The sequence below is a fragment of the Battus philenor genome, unplaced genomic scaffold (genome assembly GCF_028537555.1).
Source record: "Battus philenor isolate CCGP_79_NKW_IND1 unplaced genomic scaffold, ilBatPhil1.0.hap1 SCAF_1, whole genome shotgun sequence".
In the NCBI taxonomy this organism is placed as follows: Eukaryota; Metazoa; Arthropoda; class Insecta; order Lepidoptera; family Papilionidae; genus Battus; species Battus philenor.
Window position 1 is genome coordinate 7,928,540 of NW_027181661.1, and position 19,094 is coordinate 7,947,633.

Below are 19,094 nucleotides of genomic sequence, written 5' to 3' on the forward strand. Positions count from 1 at the left end.
CTTACACTCGGCCCATCACTTATCCGTCGAATACCGATGTATAAACAAAATTATCGAAAAGTGGTTACGAAAGAATAATTACTCTTAAGAAAGACCACTATATCATCGTGGCAGAGAAATCAGTATGGTTATTGATTCCGGGGATCCTAAAAAAACCTTACCCTACCATTTTTTTTGTAATAATCGTAAAATATTAATCTACCACAAGACATTCTGTACTTAAATTAATTAGTTGGATAATATTTTATTTAAATATTATTCAAGGAAAGCATACAGATCAATTAGAATTTGGAAAGATAATGAAGAGAAAATATGAAATGATACTTTAATTACAAGCTTTTAAGCAGATGAATATGGAATACATGAGAAAGTTTGAAAAATTTTGAAAATCTCTGACCACTTTTCAGAGATCAAAATTATTTCGTAGGTAAGATATGATATGATAGAATGTCTGTCAGACAATTGTAAAATATAAAAATTTACATCAAATTAATTTATGTAAAAATTTAATCCAAAATATTTATAGTAAAGGTATATTGTCCTAGTACATAGTGAATTTCGCCTATGATTTATGTGAATGACTTACTTTATAACGGACGCTTCGTTAAAATATTTTGATATGTTTGGAAATAAATGTGTTTTAAGCAATTTAGGAAAGTCAAACGTTCTATTTGCAAAACTTGTAAACAACAATGCCTCGGCTATATAGTTTTTTATATACGTGTACAGTACTCGGCGATAAATATTGCACATCGACCTTATTTATTTATTGCACCGAACAGTGAACTATAGCTAGTTATTGCGTTAACTAGCTACAGTTCACTGTTCGTTGTTTGTGATCCGGCCAAAATATAATAAATATATTTTTCAATTCATTTTTAAAAATCAAAATACATTTCTATATTGTGCTCGTGAGACACTGGGCAGATTCACAGATTTTAATTTAAAATGCAAAACTTGTGCGGTACAGCAATACCGTAACATATACACCGCTATATTTTATTATTATTGATACAGACTACGTCGACATAACAACTGATAAGAGTTCTGCGAAGATATATTTATAGATTGAAAAACGTAGACGAGCTCTAAATACAATGCCTCACGTCTCACACCATTCCAAGAGTTTCCGAAAACATACTTGTTTATCTCGTGTTTATTTCATTTATTGTACCTGGAATTGAAAAGTCGCCAGACAATATTTTTCGAGTTCTCATTATATAAAAGCATATAAAATCAAATGCTTTAACAGATACAAATAACAGCCATACATGGATGTTTTTCGTGCAGTATAATATATTCAACTCTCGATGGGGCATTGGCTGATCGTTCACATAGATGTGACTAATTGTGGCAATGGAGATATGATAGTCATTTGATTTATCGGAGTCGTCATCTTTTTTCTATTTTATAATTGCTACAACAAAAGTTTTAATTGTTACAACAAAAGTATGAATAAGGTTTACGTTCAGTGCTTTAGAAGATCTGAAAATTCCTCTTAACCGACTATAATTCAGTGCGGCGCATAAATCAACTATCCCTTTTTCTCGGGAGACTAAAACTTTTTAATTTCTACGTCTTTGGCAGTGCATACTGGCCCTTGTTTCTTAATTACTATTAGATTAAATTACATAATTTAAAAAAAATTGAGATAGAATGTCTCTAAGGTACTGAGTAATAAAATCCTATCGAGCACGTCATCAACATTCGAAAGATAGTGGCGTTTGTCCTCATCCGCCTCTATCCTTCACTAAACGTCGAGAGTAAAATGTCACGTTAAGTGACATTCTGTAAAGGTGTAATCAGGATCATCCTCACTTACGCAAACTATGTCATCCGCGGACTCAAAGCCACGTGGTATAGACTCATGTTCGGGTCACGAGAATGTAGTGGTACATGTTTAGAAACGACCCGCATGAAGACCAAATGAAATCAATTTAATAACACATTCGATTAATCGACACAAAATATTAATTAACTTCATTTTAATATTTAAACTTTTTATACTTTTACATACTTTTAATTTAGTTTTAATCTACCTGGTAATTGCAAATAGATGTTAAAGCCTTAAAGGTGTGAATATAAACCTCATTCGCTGTCAATTAATGTACGGTACTCTTTGTCCAAAAATTGATGGTATTAGAAATAAAAGATATTGTAATAAATAATAAATATGTAGAGCAGAGGTAGCCCAGCGCTATAAGACTGAGCTTTGTGATCGTAGTCGCGGGTTCGATGCTCGGGATACAATCTTATATAATTCACAGTTTATGCATTAATTATATAGGTTTGCACTGCTAACAAATAAGTTTCCCGAGAATGGATGGCAGTGTCCTCTGCGTACTATAATAATATATACTGCGATCGCCATCCCGCCTACCAAGCGTGTTAATTATGTTATATCCTCCCATTGATATCTTTGGATTGGCATATGCCTGGCGTCTTTGGGCTGTAATAATAACGACGACAACGAAGAAATATCATTATGATAATACAGCCAACTCTCTTTTAACACGATTTTAAAATAACACGGTTCACCAGTAAGAATAAATACTAGAATACTAAATACTGTTTGCTCATTTTTTATTCTAACAAGAATCGCTTATTTTTATTTAATTGTAATTTTGACAGTGTCTTATTGAAACTTATCTATACAGCAACAGAATATATATTTACTAGACATAGCATTTTCGATCCAACAACAAACGTCGACATCCAGTAGAGGTGTATAGTTAATAGATTTATTTTTGTTCCTAATTTAAATATGAATTTTTATGTGTTAATATTTATTTGTGTTAATGGACTGAATTTTTCATGGTACACTAATTTCATTTTTTTGTAGTAAAAGTGGATTTCTTTGTTTTATAAATGCTTATGAAATATTTTCATTATGTCTTCGTTTGTCCGTTTTTATTTTTTGGGAAAATATTCGGAGTTATTTCATTTCACATGATTTTTTAAAACTGTGGAACAAGTCGCCGAATTTACATGATTTTTTTTGCATGTTTTTCTAAGAAACGTAGCACCGCATAAAAAAAGAGTTGTGCCTAAAGTATGAAAAAGTATTTTATAAATTCGGCTTCTTACATATAAAAATTAATTATTACTTTCTATTTGTCCCCGTAGACTTTGTATTGCCGGAAGTTAATTGCCTGGCGCATTCCGATAGAATACATATATGCACAACACACATATAACCAATCAACCTGTATAATATAAACTTAAACTCGTTCGAAATTATTGTTATATAATAATTAGTGTTGCTTGTACTCTACATCATCTTTAGAGCCGTCGCCTCGCATCTGTTTATTTGACTTGCAAATCCCTATAGCTATGGTCGTACTTTGAAAACTTATTTAAACCATTTATATGATTTACAGATAAAAAAATTAAATGTAGTACCCAACAACAAGAAATTAGTTTAAAGAAGACTATGAAGCTGTTTAGTCATGCCAAGATAACGTTAAATATACTTTTCTTGTGAAACGTTTTTTCAATAACGAACGTTAAAAAGAATTTTAATATTTCGTACGCACATGGGTAATTTATTTTGTAAAAAACGGCGATCGGACCGACTGCTATCTTTTACCGCGACTACGGTCTACGAAAAGGCCACATTCGTAATTGTGAGATAGTTCATGCCTTCCCCAAATAACGCCACGATTATCGGTATTGCGACAGCCGCATCCAACGACCGGAATCGCGAATTAAAAAAAAAATACAAGTACTTATAGTCTTGACTCTTAGTGCAACTCTAAACAGAGGCTTACGCCCTTTTATTAATTTATGTCATTTAATCTATTTTTAAATTATTTTATTGAATTGTTTCTATTCAATGTAAATTATCATAGCACAAATATAAACTCTGATGGTTTCTTTTATTAAATCGTATGAAGTCGATCTAACAAAAATTTGTATGTTGTGCCTAAGTTTTTTTCAAAGAAGTAATAATTATTATGTTATTTTTTAGTTTTATTTATCTATGTACTTCATTGGAGTTTTTCCAGGAGTATGTTTTTTTCATTAATTATTTATTTTAAATTGAAAATTTAAATAGGATGTTATGTTCTTTACTAATATTAACCGAATTTATTTATATAATTATGTTTTTTTGGGTAGGCCTCCCACTAAATGCTGACGACATAGTCAAGGGTTAGTGAAAATGCTGAATGCGGGCGGCGCAAGATCGCTCGTTTGGTTTTCTTAAGGTAATCATTTAAATAAATTAATGTAGTTATTGTATTAAAGAAATGCGTAAACTCCTGGCGGTGACAAATCCGCCAAAGATGTTCAGGGGATGGCTTGAATGTTTTTAGCTATGGTACATAGAAAACCATGTTGTAGGCACTGCGTGTAAATCAAGATGAATTTTTAAAGCTATATTAAGATGATGAACAGAAAAATGTAACCATTACCAAGGCAAGATTCACGACCAGTTTTGTAAAACTATTAATAGACGAATTATAAGCCGAAACCTCTCGTGTTTGTCTAAGGTGTTCACGAACCTAATGGTATAGATAACATATTGTGTTTAGGCAGCATTTTCAAGTTGAGACACCTGCGCATCGTGTGCGGTGACGCATGCATTGCTAAGCGTACTGTAAGGTTTACCGCTAAATAGATAGAGAAAATAATCAAGACTATTTTGAGGGCAGAATTTCTGAGTTCTGATACCTTCAGCCAATGCTGAACTATTACTGCAACCATGCTCCGGATATTCAATAATATCCGGAGCATGGTGTCAGTAATTTTTTTAACTAAACTGTACTGCGGTGCGTAAGAGACCTATCATATACGAGGTAATTGATTATAGTTGTAAAAGATTTATTAGGAGTGAATAGAGAGCGTATTTGTTGTCAATTATTTTTTGGTAGAATCTATCCAAAGGCAAAGGTTTCAAAAAAGTAAACAACGTTAAGATAATATAGTTAGAAAAGGCGTTTTCACAATTCGAATTACCGTATAGTAATTGAATATGTACCAAAATTAGTTATCGTTAATATATATCCCTGCAGATTTTGTACTAACATAATTTTTGGACTCCAAATTATTCATAGCGCGAATTGCCAAGGAATGGTAGAACCTACCAGCGTGATTATTTTCAGCTGCCAGCTAACTATGACTTTGGAATCTTCAAGTCAAGAGTGATAAGTTATCTTCTATGGTATGTACTATTTATTTATTTAGGTACACCAGCACCACACATAAGTTAAAAACACATTAATAGTTGCAGTATTAATAACGGTTCTATTATGTATTAAACTATAGATGACAGAACTTTTAAAATTTACTATTTACAACATTGTAAAAAACATGAAACGCTAAAAAAATGATCGCACATGAGAGGAAACATCGGGCTTACGACTTTAGATACATACAGAGCTCTTAATGTGAAATTGTTTCCACCAGCGCGGCGTGCAATCTTGTTTAAGGAAAATGGTTAAAAATATACAATTAAAATCTGGTATGAATAAATACTGTGAATTATTAAGGTTTTTAAAGCCTCTACAAGAGCCGCAAAAGATATCGATGGCAGACCATCGTTCAATTATTTTTATTATAAAAACTGCACGTTAATGTGATAGAAAATTGTATAACCCGACGTTTGTCCGATAATGTGGCCCACGCAGGATGGTTTTCATGAGGCGTCGTGGCAAATGGTACGGAAACTGCATCCCAGGGTTACGACCCAGCTCCCGAGGCCCAGGGTCCTAAGTCAAATTCTTTGTTTATTTCGTTTTTTTTTTTGGAAAATAATGTTATACTTTATTCATAATTTGACTTACAGTACAGCGAGTTCTAAACCAATCACATAATCATTAATACACTCTTAACTTAACTATCAATTGAGAGTAAAAAAGTAGATAATTCTAATATGTTTCTGGTAGTTATGGTAAAAAATTAAAGGTAAGTTGTAATTGTTTTATATATATTTAGGGGGCCTATCGGCGTGAGTGCTAAACGTGCATGAGCACCTGCAAGTGCGTCGGCCTAAAAATATACGGCCGCACTGTTGATGTTACGCAACTAAAGTTTTCCTATCGAGACTCCTTCAGGACGTTTGGGGTTCGCTGCCATAAAAGAGGTTTTAGGCTAGTCGAGTTCTTCGTCCTGCCACCTCAAACTTGCATGATATATAAATGCCACTTGGGCAGAAGTGTAAGTCGAATCAAAAAAAGTTTTGTTATTTGTTTTGATTTACTTTCTAGTCATTGTTCTATTATACTGCCCGTGAAAAATATTAAGATAAAATAATAAATATCCCCAATGTTTTCTTTAGAAGTTTCAACATGGCTAGTAGTTTCTTTGGAAATAATAACAAAGCTACAAACGTGACATCAAGTGATACAACATATGTAATGTTAACAAATATTTTATTTTTAAACCAGCGCTCCTCAAATTTTGACTTCATCGCCCCTCTATCGGGCACTGATTGTCTGCTTTTAAGGAGGGAAGCAAATCACTTCTTTTCTTTTGTTCACATTACTCTCGTTCTTTTTTACTATGCTCGAATATTTTAGTACAACAAAATAATTTAAAATGATTTAAGAATTACATTGTGATTTAAGTTGGACTAAGTGTTCCATAGCTACATATTTTAATTTAATAGTGTTTATCTATTGCTGCATTTTCAATATAATCCCTAGAAGTCTTATAAGGTGTAAGTGATCGACTCAGATTATGGTAGTTACGAAAGTTCACGTGAAAAAAAACACGGGTTATTTCTCAATTTTATAGGTAATTAAATCAGAACTATGTGTGAAAGTTTTAAAGCTTTTATGCCGACAACTTTTTTGTAGTAAAACATTTACCTATTTATTTACACGTTACTGTACAACAAAATAACAATAAAATACATCTATAAGGATATATAATAATAATTAATAGGATGTATGTATGTATATATTTATAGATAATAATCCAAAAATTAAACAAATTTAAGCAGAGCTCGCGCACAAGCGGTCTTATCGCTCGAGTCAATCTCCACCAGCCAATCTTTGAATGACGAGGGCAATTTAGAGTATTGTCGTCTTTCAGTCCATAGACGCCCACTGCAAGGCATACGCTTGTATTCCGAAAATCAAACTTGCGACCTACAATCGCAAGTCCCAATTCTCTAAAGCTGGACTACTACAGCTATATATATACATAAATAGACATACAAATAAATATATTACTATACAGAAACAATTTACATGAAAAAGCTATCACATTAACACGGATTTGTGATTTGGTTCTAGCTATGATAGTTTTGTTTGTTTGCAACAGGTTGCAAAAATTACGCAGAACTTTGTAACATGAGTAATAAATACTCATGTTACAAAATTCTTCGAAATCGCTGTATGTGTATATAGCAAATGGAAGCGTTCAATTTATTTGCCGTTAGCTTAGTAAATTACATAGTTTTCACAAAAAAGTAGACAATTCTCATTGATTTATCTTGTCGGTTGTTTTTAAGGAGATAGTGCCTTTTATAGTTTCGATAAGGCCGCAATATTTATTAAAATTGTATTATGGTCTCCCATTAACACTCATTAATGAGACACGCCAATTATAATTAAAATTTGGGTTACTGCATATTAAAATTATTTATTGTTGGTACTACGTCCCGGCAAACGTAGAAATAGGTGCATAAGCTTATTATAGCTTTTTGCAAAAAATGTACCCTTTTAAAGTTTTTCAGTCTATCACTAATCATCCTGTATATGTAGTGTGTTGCCGAGTTGGCCACGACCCTGCTGTTTGTCACTGGCAGATAAGAGGAGAGAGCAGTGTGTATAAAGGCTCATTACGCATTAAGCGCTACAAGTTGCCCGTACCGCATTCGTGTCTGTGTCAGCCATACGGAGCCATGGAGAGGGATTCATCAGAATGAATCATGAATAAGGAAATTTGTTAACGAACGAAACTAACCAACATAGTTTAGCGGATCGGCAATTAAGAGTTGTAGCGTGCAGGGCACATAATGCGCAGAACACCTGGCTGCTGGGGCTGTAACATGAATGTTTTATATTTCAAATCGGTCCTGGAACTCTTTCGTCCTCAGAAAATCCGGTCCCAAGCTATTTGAAAAGTAAATATTTAATAATAATAACGCCCTTAATTAAGATCTTTCAAGCATAATTTATCACGAGCTTAATAACTAATATGAATATTCATTGTAACTTATAATTTCTTGCTAATTTATTTTGTGAAAATCTATTAAACTTTTATAGTTATGAAACTAGTTGAATGATATTTTACGAATGGCCGCTGGGGCCTTAAGGTTCTGAATTGAGGACCTCGAATCGGTAAGCGTTGCAAAGTACGTGCACGCAGAAGATAGACCTATGACGTATAACGGTCGCCGGATGCAAGGCTATTTTAGTTTTATTAGAAATATGTTGGAATCTTATGCAAAGCAGTGGACATCATTTGACTCTGATGAGATTACGATGCACATGATGATTCTGTTACCTACTATATTAATTTCTAAGCCACCATGTGGAATTTGGTTATTCCCAGCTTTTAGGAATCGAGTAACTTACCTCTTACAGGCGTCATGAATACCTAAAGTATTTCTATGTAATATTGCTCGAGCATTTTTGCGACGTAAATTATTATTGTCGATGTATTCGCAATTTATTCAATAATATTCTAATAAACCATTTCATTGCACGGGGATTACAAGAAATGGAAAAAGATTTTTAAAACTACTGCGACGTCGCCTAGTGTTGCGACATGTGAACTCTAATATCGATATATCGATGGAAAAATACTATTAAAATGTAATTTTAGAGGAGATTTTCCAAAAACTAAGTAATTTATATACAACTCTTTACAAAAGTTTCAAATCTTACTAATTATAATGACCTTATAGTTATAAAAATAATGAATGATTTAAAATACTTGAATAGAGATGATTGAAATTTGAATTTGAATAATAGGCACTAGATTTAAAAACCCTAAATAATATTTGACTTTAAAGATTTTGTAAAAGTGTAATAATAAAGATAAATACTTAGCAATGCATCATTTCAGGACCTCGCCGTGCTTGAAAAGCGAGATAGCTTTTAATAGATAATTTAGACTTAAACATTATCTTAGGAGGTACTTATCGAAAATCATCGAACACTATCGTTTCGACTCTAACTGCATAAAAATCTTTTATGATTTGTTGATATTCGCAGAAGCACTAACAATATCTGCTAATGAAGCTTTTCATCGGGCGAATCAGAATGGAAAATTATTTTATTACGTCTTTTAGGAAACCCAGACACGTGGGTTGTTTATAGTAAATATTCATATCAGATGAATTCACAATGAAATCAAACGGTCTTTGTAATTGTCCATTGCTGATGCATTCGGGATTAGTCTTTTACGTGCGCAAATATAATATTCCGAAATATGGTGGAAAGCGCGCATTGTCCATTTAGGAGATTAAGTTTGGAAAGATCTCGTTCAGGTTAGAAAACATAAAATATTGAGTACATATGTTGCCGATACTGAATGTTTTACAAATTGTCCAGTTTAAAAATATTATAATGAGAAAAAGTTTTATATTATAGAACTTTTTATTAATTTTTTCACGGTGATGATGATGTAATGTAACATCTTTCCGTCTTTTATTTTGATAAATTGGAGGCAACTTAAATCGATGTTTTATGATATAAGAGATATAATTTGAAAATGTTCATTTTGTTACAAATGAACGTCCCATAATCCTCTCCCGAAAAGATTCTTGGTTGAACTCAGTCTCTAAACCTTATGGTTACAGAGTTAGTACAAAGGTGGAAATTCATATATATCCATATCGTCCAAAATACCGCAATGCCTGAAGACGGAGGTCTTTGACCAGGGTGTATTGCCGGTGATGACTAACAGATCTGAGACGTGGCCTTACAGTGGGCCTTTTAAAAAGGTTCAAGGTCATCCAGAGAGCAACGGAGCGAGATATGCTCGGAGTTTCGATGCGAGATCCTATCAGAAATCAGGAAATCTGCAAAGGAACTAGGGCTGCCGACGTGGCTGGGAGTAATTACTCGTCTGAAGTAGGAGTGGGACGTCTCCCGTGCAGCAAAGAGTCATTAGGGCTGAAAGCTTTCCGAATAGCGATCACGAGGCGTGAGTAGTTCCCCTAACAGGTGGACCGAAGACATAGTTAAGGTCAAGGGGAATTCGCTGGATACGGGCAGCGCAGGACCTGTCGTCGTAGCTATCTTAATGAGAGACCTATGCCTTCTAGTGGGCGTCTATCGGCTGATATAATGATAGCCAAAATGTTTAATTAATGTTTACTCTTATATTTGTTTTTGTAAATATTGTACTACGATAAGTTATTGATCACTTACACAGAGATTTATAGTTTAAAGCTTTAAAGCTTTTTGCTGCAAATGAGCATTGCATTCACCCCTTTAAAGCTTTTACACCTTACGTTATTAAAATAATTTTCTCTCATTTTTCTTTCTAAGGCAATTATATTAAAAATCCTGTTTATTCTCTATAACGTAATACTTTAAAGACGGCTTAACTTTAAAAAAATAATATTGTATCTGCTTAAGGCAATTACATTCACGGCTAAGTTCCGTCTTTAGTATTGGAAGAGTAATGCGGGGCGGGGAATCGCTGCGCAATTTGCCGATCGTACAAAATATTCAGAGTTGTTGTTCAGAAAAATTCCCCTTAATACCAGCTTAACCGCTAGTTGCGAAGGTTGCTAGCTAATTCTCAAAAAAGGGCTCGTTATACAACGATTTGTGACAAAATTTAAATTTCACAATAACAAAAATGGTTTGGAGAAAAAGTTTCTTCGCATTTTATGTGAAAATTCCGGACATATATTATTAGTTTATTTTGCGATTAGTAATTTAGGCAGCACTCTCTTGAAGTGAACCTTAAACTACCTAAAGAATAATCAAGGGTGGAAATCTACTGCATTTTCACCACCCAGTCAAACTTTCTTAATTTTTCTGAGTGGCCAAAGATATGACAATAAACAATGTCCTTCCAATTCTATCACCAATACAGCACTTTATCATATCGCTACAGTCTGTGACCTGACTAATCTTCGACACAAGCTTGTTTCTTAGTCTTAACATTTATTATTAAACATTAATTTAATACACAAAAGTAATGCTTAAAATTAGTGCACCTGATCTATACGTGAACCTTTTTAACGGGCAGTTTTAAAATCGAATATGAGAGTGTTATTATCGGTAATGATACAAAATCCTCAATTATATTGCAAAAATATTTAACTGCTTCGTATATGGCTAATATATTTCTATCAAATACGCTAATGTTTTTTGAGATGAAGTCAGCTTTTTAGTAAAGAAAGCTAGAAGCTCCCAACTACTGTTCTTCTTTTGATGTAGAAGTACATAGATGACCGCGTGAAGAATCAGTAAACATTCTGCAGTACACATTTGTCCACTTTTGTGGCATTTGAGTTAGTAATCCGAAATTTGACAAAGATTCAACTGATCAACAAATAGACTCAATCGCATGCCGGCAGGCGATGACAATCAAAACAACGCTTGTGAATTCGAGAAAAGATACCTAGCTACCTTAGGTGTAGAAGTGCATCCGATAGTCCTTAATGTATAAATAAAGCAAAAAAACATAAGTAAGCAATGCTCAACACTCGAGCACAAAGATCAGGGACAGTAGAGAGTAAGAGTAGTAAAGATCAGCGCAGTTTCATGCGCATGAAGCTCCGATACTGCAGCATTGAACAGGCTAAATGCCCACTGAAGCGGCAACGACCTCCGAACTACAAGTGAAGTGAAGTAAGATACGACAGAGACAAGAGACATAAGCTTCATGACGGCTGTTATATTCAAGGTCAATGGGCTATGTCACGTAAGTGATAGCGTTATTTGTTCCCACCATCAGATCAGGCATTTGACTGGCGGCTGTGAATAAGTGATGGTTAATCAAGCACTTTTAGTCGTATAATACGCGGGTATCGTCATAGAACTTGGCGACCGACATAGTTTTTGAAGTTAAGCCACAAACAAATTAAATTTAAATATTTCTATTATAATAAAGACTGTCATTATATCTACAATTAAACCTGTAATTTGTATTGAAATATTTTTGCTGACTAAATAGTAATTACTGAGAAATATTGAAAAAAAATTGTTACAAATTCGTTATAACTATTGTTATCGGAATGGGAATAATCAGCTTTTACTTTGATTTTGATTTTAATTACAGCTTTGTTTCCAATTTAATATTCTTTGTTACAGTTTTATTTTAATTATTAATCATAATGTAACAGAGGTTATAATTTATGATTGATAATATAAATAAAAATTACAGTTAACATTTTGCGTTACGTTGCGATAAATGTTTTTTTATCGACAATATGAATGTTATAACAAATGAATCCAAGTAAACAGTTTCTTAAAAGTTTTTTTAAAGCATACATTGTTATGAAAAAGTTAATTATTTTGCAATGATTTTTGTACTTCAATATCAACTGTTTATTTAATAATTATTGCATATAATAACCTTCTCAAATTTGTTCAACTACATATATTTGACGTTGATGCTTTTAAAAATATATGAGCTCGACTGCCTATTTATCAGCCAGATAAACAACGGTTTTTTTTAAACAAAACAATCCATTATTCATTCTCATTTACGATTAAAAATGGGTTAGCTAGCTAAGTTGTACATGATTCTCGCAGAAATACACGATGTCATCTTAATAAAACGACACAAGTGCAGCCCCTTGCAGATTTGAGACGAATGCACAGTATTTTCGCATGTTTGTCCGATGCCTTACTTAATACACGTCAGAATGTTATCTAATACAGTTACTAGATGCAATAATGCCGTCTCAAGTTGCTTTATTCGTGGGAAGGACTGCACAAAATGCATAGTCAGATCTACGCATATCGCACTGTTAGTTAATTATCATACTAAGCATTACTTGTATTTCAATCAGTGTGAGAAATTAACAAGAGATAACCGAGTATTCTTGAACAAAGACAACTATTTAAATATATTTTCTGACCTACATGAATTTAAACTTTTAAATGTCTACTTATATCATTAATCCAAAAGATATATTGAAATTTTTGACAAAATATATTTTAGAATAGCGTAGCTAGTGTCAAAGTCTTAAATGTAATTCTTTTGTTTATCACAGGCTCTTTATTCTTAATGAACATGATCGGAAAATCTTTAATATGGCTAGTAAACTCACCTTCTCGCTAAGTCATACAAGATTTTAACCAAGCCATAATATATTTAGCCTTTTTACTGGAAAGAAACGTTGTGTAATAGTTATGAAAAAAGCGCCGTAGAAAAGCCTAGAAAAGCGGTGAAAAAAGCCGAAGCTTAAAATGATTTTTTTTTAGTAACCGTCGTAACCTTTATTTTAACTTGTTAACTTAAAAAGAGCTATTAATATAACAGTACAACATATGATAATTAAGAAGACAAATAAAAGATTACGTTTCTTTTTCCAAGATTCCTAACTATGTTCAAAAGCCCTTCTTTAATGCTTATACGGTAAAGAGTAAGATACAATGGTACGTAGGCGGGGGCGCAAAGATGATAGGGGAACGCCGGGTTCGTCTTTCCCACTTTGCCGTCGCGTCTGGAGCCGGGTGCACGCGCACATCGCTTGGTGAACCGGCCGGTCGTCCCTGGCAGAGAGCTTAATCAGGACTTTGAAGGTAAGTCATTAAAAATTAAATTCATATAAAATATTGTTTTTATTTTATAATATATAATTTTCATTGTTTTTACATTAAATTAATCGTATTTTTTTATTTTATATCTGTTTAATTATGTGTTTTGCTCATTCAAATTATAGTGTTGTTAATTTTTTTTTCATACTTTATATAATACGTAAATATATTTAATATTTAAATATTACTTTAGCATTGTTTTTTTAGCTTTTGCTTTCAGTTTATGCTGTGGATTCATTTTTTTTTAAATGATTTATACTTGGCGTTGAATATACAGACTATCACAGTTAAGTTACGTGCTTTTATCTTAATTTTAATTATTAATACAATATTTATTTGATTACTAATAATTTTGGTTATTTTATTGTGTGCCTTATTGAATATGCCCCATGGCGAAATAATGTTTAATTTTTTTTTCTGGTATTATAGGTAAATGATTTATTTATTACTCGTAGCGCGTTGTGCGAACTAATGTCAGAGTTCTCAGTTCGAATCCCTAACGAAATATTTGTATATCAACGGTTATCAAGATTAGACAGTATAATCTTAATTATGGAAGTAGATACTACTATTTTGCGTATTTGTTTTAAATTAAAACTATTTAAATTTCCTTTAGTTTGTGCCTAACAAATACACCTATCCCCCGATTTACACGGTAGATACGTTCCAGAGAAAAACGTGTAAATCGAAAATTTAAAATTTTCCAAGTCAAAACCGTGTAAATCAAAAAACTTGAAGAAAATGCATAATTTTGTGTACACAGAAATAAAAATAAAATGCATTGACAAGTAAAAATATTAATTATATTACGGAAACACTTTTTTTTAATTTAATTACAATGCATTAAACAGAAGAACAAAAAAAAAACCAAAAGTGTTTTACTATCGTTTATCACTGTCAGAAATAACTCTTTCTTTTTTTTGGAATCGAAGGTTCGAATTCACTTTAATCGAAGTTCGAATAGTTCGAATTCGAAGTTATTTGTGCCGATTCGATGTTTAAAGCAGAAATATTTACATTATGAGAGATGGTAATAAAATCGGTTATTAAAACAAAAAAAACTTATTAGGAAAACCGTGTAAAAGCGAAAACGTGTAAAACAAGTACTGTGTACATCGGGGGATAGGTGTAGTTTCTAGTCTAACGTATTCCCTAGTTAGTGCCGCGATATTTCATTATAGATTTTTCATTCAGCCGCGACAAAAAAGGTCTATTGATAGCTTCCCTTTTTGATATTCGCTAATTTCAACTGTTTCTTCATATTTTTGATATGAAAGCTAATTGGTGACAAAATTTACAATAATTATGATATTATTACCATATATGCTGCATGAAACGTCGTTCTTTATCATCTATAGTCATAAATTCCTTGTAGTCCAAACTCTAAGACGATAAATAATTCTTTGCGCATGTTTGTAAACATTTATTTTGCGAAATGATCGTTACTCTTATCTAAGAGGTGTGGCTCTTCCAAAGCGATATATTATTTATAAGTATAAACAATAATAATGGGATAACAATTAGTGAAATGATAACGACACATTTTAACGATGAACAAACATTCCATGTTACACTTTAGCAACGGAAGCTAGGACGGCGGAAGTGTGCTTCATGTAAAGGATCTAATTAACAAAAAGAAACGTACGAAAATTAATTTATAGAATAATAAGTTAAGTTGCTAATTAAGCCAGTAATACCAATCTTAAGAATAAAGATTGATTCGCAATAAATCATTTGTGTAACTTGTGACACGTTATCTCGGGTCTTTTGTATAAATTTATTGTCCTTGATATCGCATTCGACCTTTTCCCGATCTCATTGCACATGCATTATATCAGGTTAGGGAAGGTGACGGCGTGTAGGCAACTTCGCGTTTCCACTTATATTTACACCTCTGAATATATTCTGCGATGTTATATTGACGTAATAGCTCAAAAAGAATATCCGTGCATAACAATATACAGAGTATGTATAAAAAACTATATTGAGTAGTTTCCGTTCATATCGTTCTTGTTAAGATGATTTCAATTTTTTTTATTAACGTGGGCACACATGTAAACTAATATTAAATTTGAACGTTTTAGAAAAACTAATACATCGGTTCTCAGTTTTGTTACCTTTATTGAAATTTCTCGCAATCATGTTATTGATTCCATTAAGTATGTTATTTTGAAGTATAAATATGCGTTAATAAAATATTTTATAAATTATTATAATTCTGCTTCTGGTTATCAATGTGATACAGACGTCTGATGCATAGACGCAATCTGAAGGGTAAGACGTTTCTGGAATTATTGATTACTACAAGTGAGTAGTCTTGTTAAGGTAATAAGAGTTTTTTACCGACCTAATACGTTAGTAATTTGTAATCTGTAATATTGAGATTTGCCTTTTATGCAGTAAATATGGTGGTCATTTATTGCTAATAATTTTTTTCCGACAATATTTCAATTGTCTTCAGTCAACGGTAAAGCATTATATTCTTCTAAGTCTTTTATATTATAAGTTCACGACTCTCTGTACGTGATGCGCACTGCCATTTGAGAATGTAATTTCATAAGATTTATTCGTGGTTATTTTTTAACAGATCAAAAATTAAATATACCGTCTAAGTTTCATAACTATAAAAGCATAAGTTAGAAAAAAAGTTTTTTTTTTTTTAATAAATGCCCTATTAATCCTCCTGCGAATGTAATTTCGTAGAATCCATTCTTAGCTGACCTTTACATAGCAAATGAATTATTTTAACGATATCTCAATTTTCTAATCCTTGTTGTTCCCGAGATATCATGATGAGTCAGTACATAGATAGAAAGAGTAGTTAAGAATAATGATAGCCAAAATTTGGCCTCTGGTCGATTTCTGAAGCATACATTGTCGCCTAAGTCAATGATTCCAAATCACTCATAAAATCTATCAAATCGGTATAAAAAATTGTCAAAATTTCGAATATTTATTCAACACCCTTTTTGTTAAAGAAAGTTTTAGTTCTAATTATAGACTCATTATAAGACGTGTATAAAAATTTTTCTAGAACAGATATATGACATCATATGACAGATTTTTAAAGTTTTTTTTTTTTTTTTTTTTTTTTTTTTTTTTTTTTTTTTTTTTTTTTTTTTTTTTTTTTTTTTTTTTTTTTTTTTTTTTACTCCTTTCGGTGGGGGAAATCCTCCTTCAAGATGCCCTACCTCTGGGGGGAGGACAGGGGTATGTGGGATTCCTAGCCACTAAAACCCCCCCGGTGGTCGCCCTCTGCGCTGACCGTGACCCTGATCGTGAATCCCTGACCGTGGTATCTCACGGTCAGTGATCGCCACGCGGTCTTCCCTCGCGCCGTGCTACTTTTACTTTCTTTACATTTAATAAAGCTTTGCACTGACGGATGTGAAGACAAAGTTTAATTTCGCGCGCTGTATTGTTTCTATAATTTGTAATCCATTCAGCAATATGTCTATCAAGTCCCTTTATAAACTACGTTTTTTAAGTTAATTTATTGAGTTTTTCAAAACGATCTGGAAGTATTCTTGTACAAAATATGTCTAAAGTTATTGACAGCATTGGTTTATTATTTCAAACGATTATTTTAAATTTTAAGTTTAATATATAACGTTTTACAATCCAAATAGCTGTAAACGAATGTGCGAATGTCGAAATATTTTTTTAAAATATTGTGTATGAATTATTAATTTCATCGACATAATATTTCAAATAATTTAACTTTATATTTAAAATATTTTGTTTTACAACACGGAATAAGCGTGAATGTAGGTGTGAATGCAATTTTTTTAGAACAAAGCTATGAATGCTATGATATTGCAAAACAAAGCTATGATAATGATCACATTATTTTTTTAGAACAGTTTTATTTAGAATAATAAATCAATTAATGACAAAGGAAATGTTCTTTCAAACGGGACCTAATTGAAAAATGCAAAAAGGGAAAACACTATGCGAGTACTGCAAAGGCAGTTTCGAAACAGGCAACCTTATGAAATGAAGATATTTAATCTTATGAGTAGTTTCTTAGTATGAAATGAAGGTGTTTACGCGAACTAAATGTCATAAGTAGTATTTCACGGAAAGAAATTTTCTCCTTAACTTATGCTTTTACTCGAAAATGAGAAATGTGGAGAGATTATTAAAAGGAGTACATGTATGTAAAAGGCGTTTTTTCTAAATTTGGTTTATTAATTAAATTATTTAAATTTTGAATTTTTGCAAAGAACCAGGGTTCAAAATATGTTCTATTGTACCAGTAAGTGATAAAACGGTACGTTTGTTTTAAAACTTATGCACTTTAAGCCGTTTTCGAAATATCCAAAAAAGATAATAATTTTTATTAGTTATTGCGTTCTTTTAACTGAAATGTAGTATAGATGGAGTACCATAGTCAATACCCTTTGCTTCTATAAACGGCAATGAAAAAGGAATAGAACACTTATTGATGGCTAACACATCGCATATTAAGTATTAAGTAATTATAATTTAACATAATAAAAACATGTTATAATTACATATATACTTAAACACATAAACAGAAGATTTAGTAAAAAGATAACTCCTTTGTTCAATTTCAAATTAGCCTTTGGATACGGATGCTGCATTTAACGTTTGCGTAAACTTTTTAAACCTGTTTACTGCTTTGTTAATTTTCATACGAAACCTATGCATTGAAATTATACCCACTGCAAGTATACTAAGTATATATCCCCATATTTCTAAGCATCGCAAATATATCAATAATAATTATTTAAAAATCCAATTCAAGCGATATCGTAATTTGAATATTTTCATAAATACATTTATAAAGGTATGTAAAATAAAATAGCTTCATGAACACAATGTTGATTAGTTGAAAGTTATAATAATCATTATTATTTTATGACGGACAAAAGCTTCCATAGGCCATAGACATACAGTTTGACTAGATTTGATGAAGTCGAGAGCATAAGGCCAGAAGGCCTAGGTTGTTTTCAGTAATAAAAAGCTCACGCTACCTTTAGGTATCAAAGGCACTTGACCTTCTCGCTGAACGCCCAACGCTTGGCTCTGTCGCCTGCCCACTACTACTTTAACTTTGCCATACCATTGAGCTATTTTATAATAATGCAGTGCCTCAAATTCTGGACTATCTGTATTGCGACTCATCTTAAAATCTAAAGTAGATTTAGTATTCATCATTCATGTGTGTTTCTGGAAATTTCTCTTAACTATGACGGACCATTACTATACAAAATCAAATTCGTTCGCTAATAAAAAAAGAGAAAAAGTTTTCGTTAAAATATTAGAAATTTATTTACCTATTACATGTCAACTACGGCGACTCTTTCTATTGTTATAAACAGTATTTTTTTTAAATAAAAAAAATTATTAATTAACACCAGTCCGCATCTTACTGTCAATCAG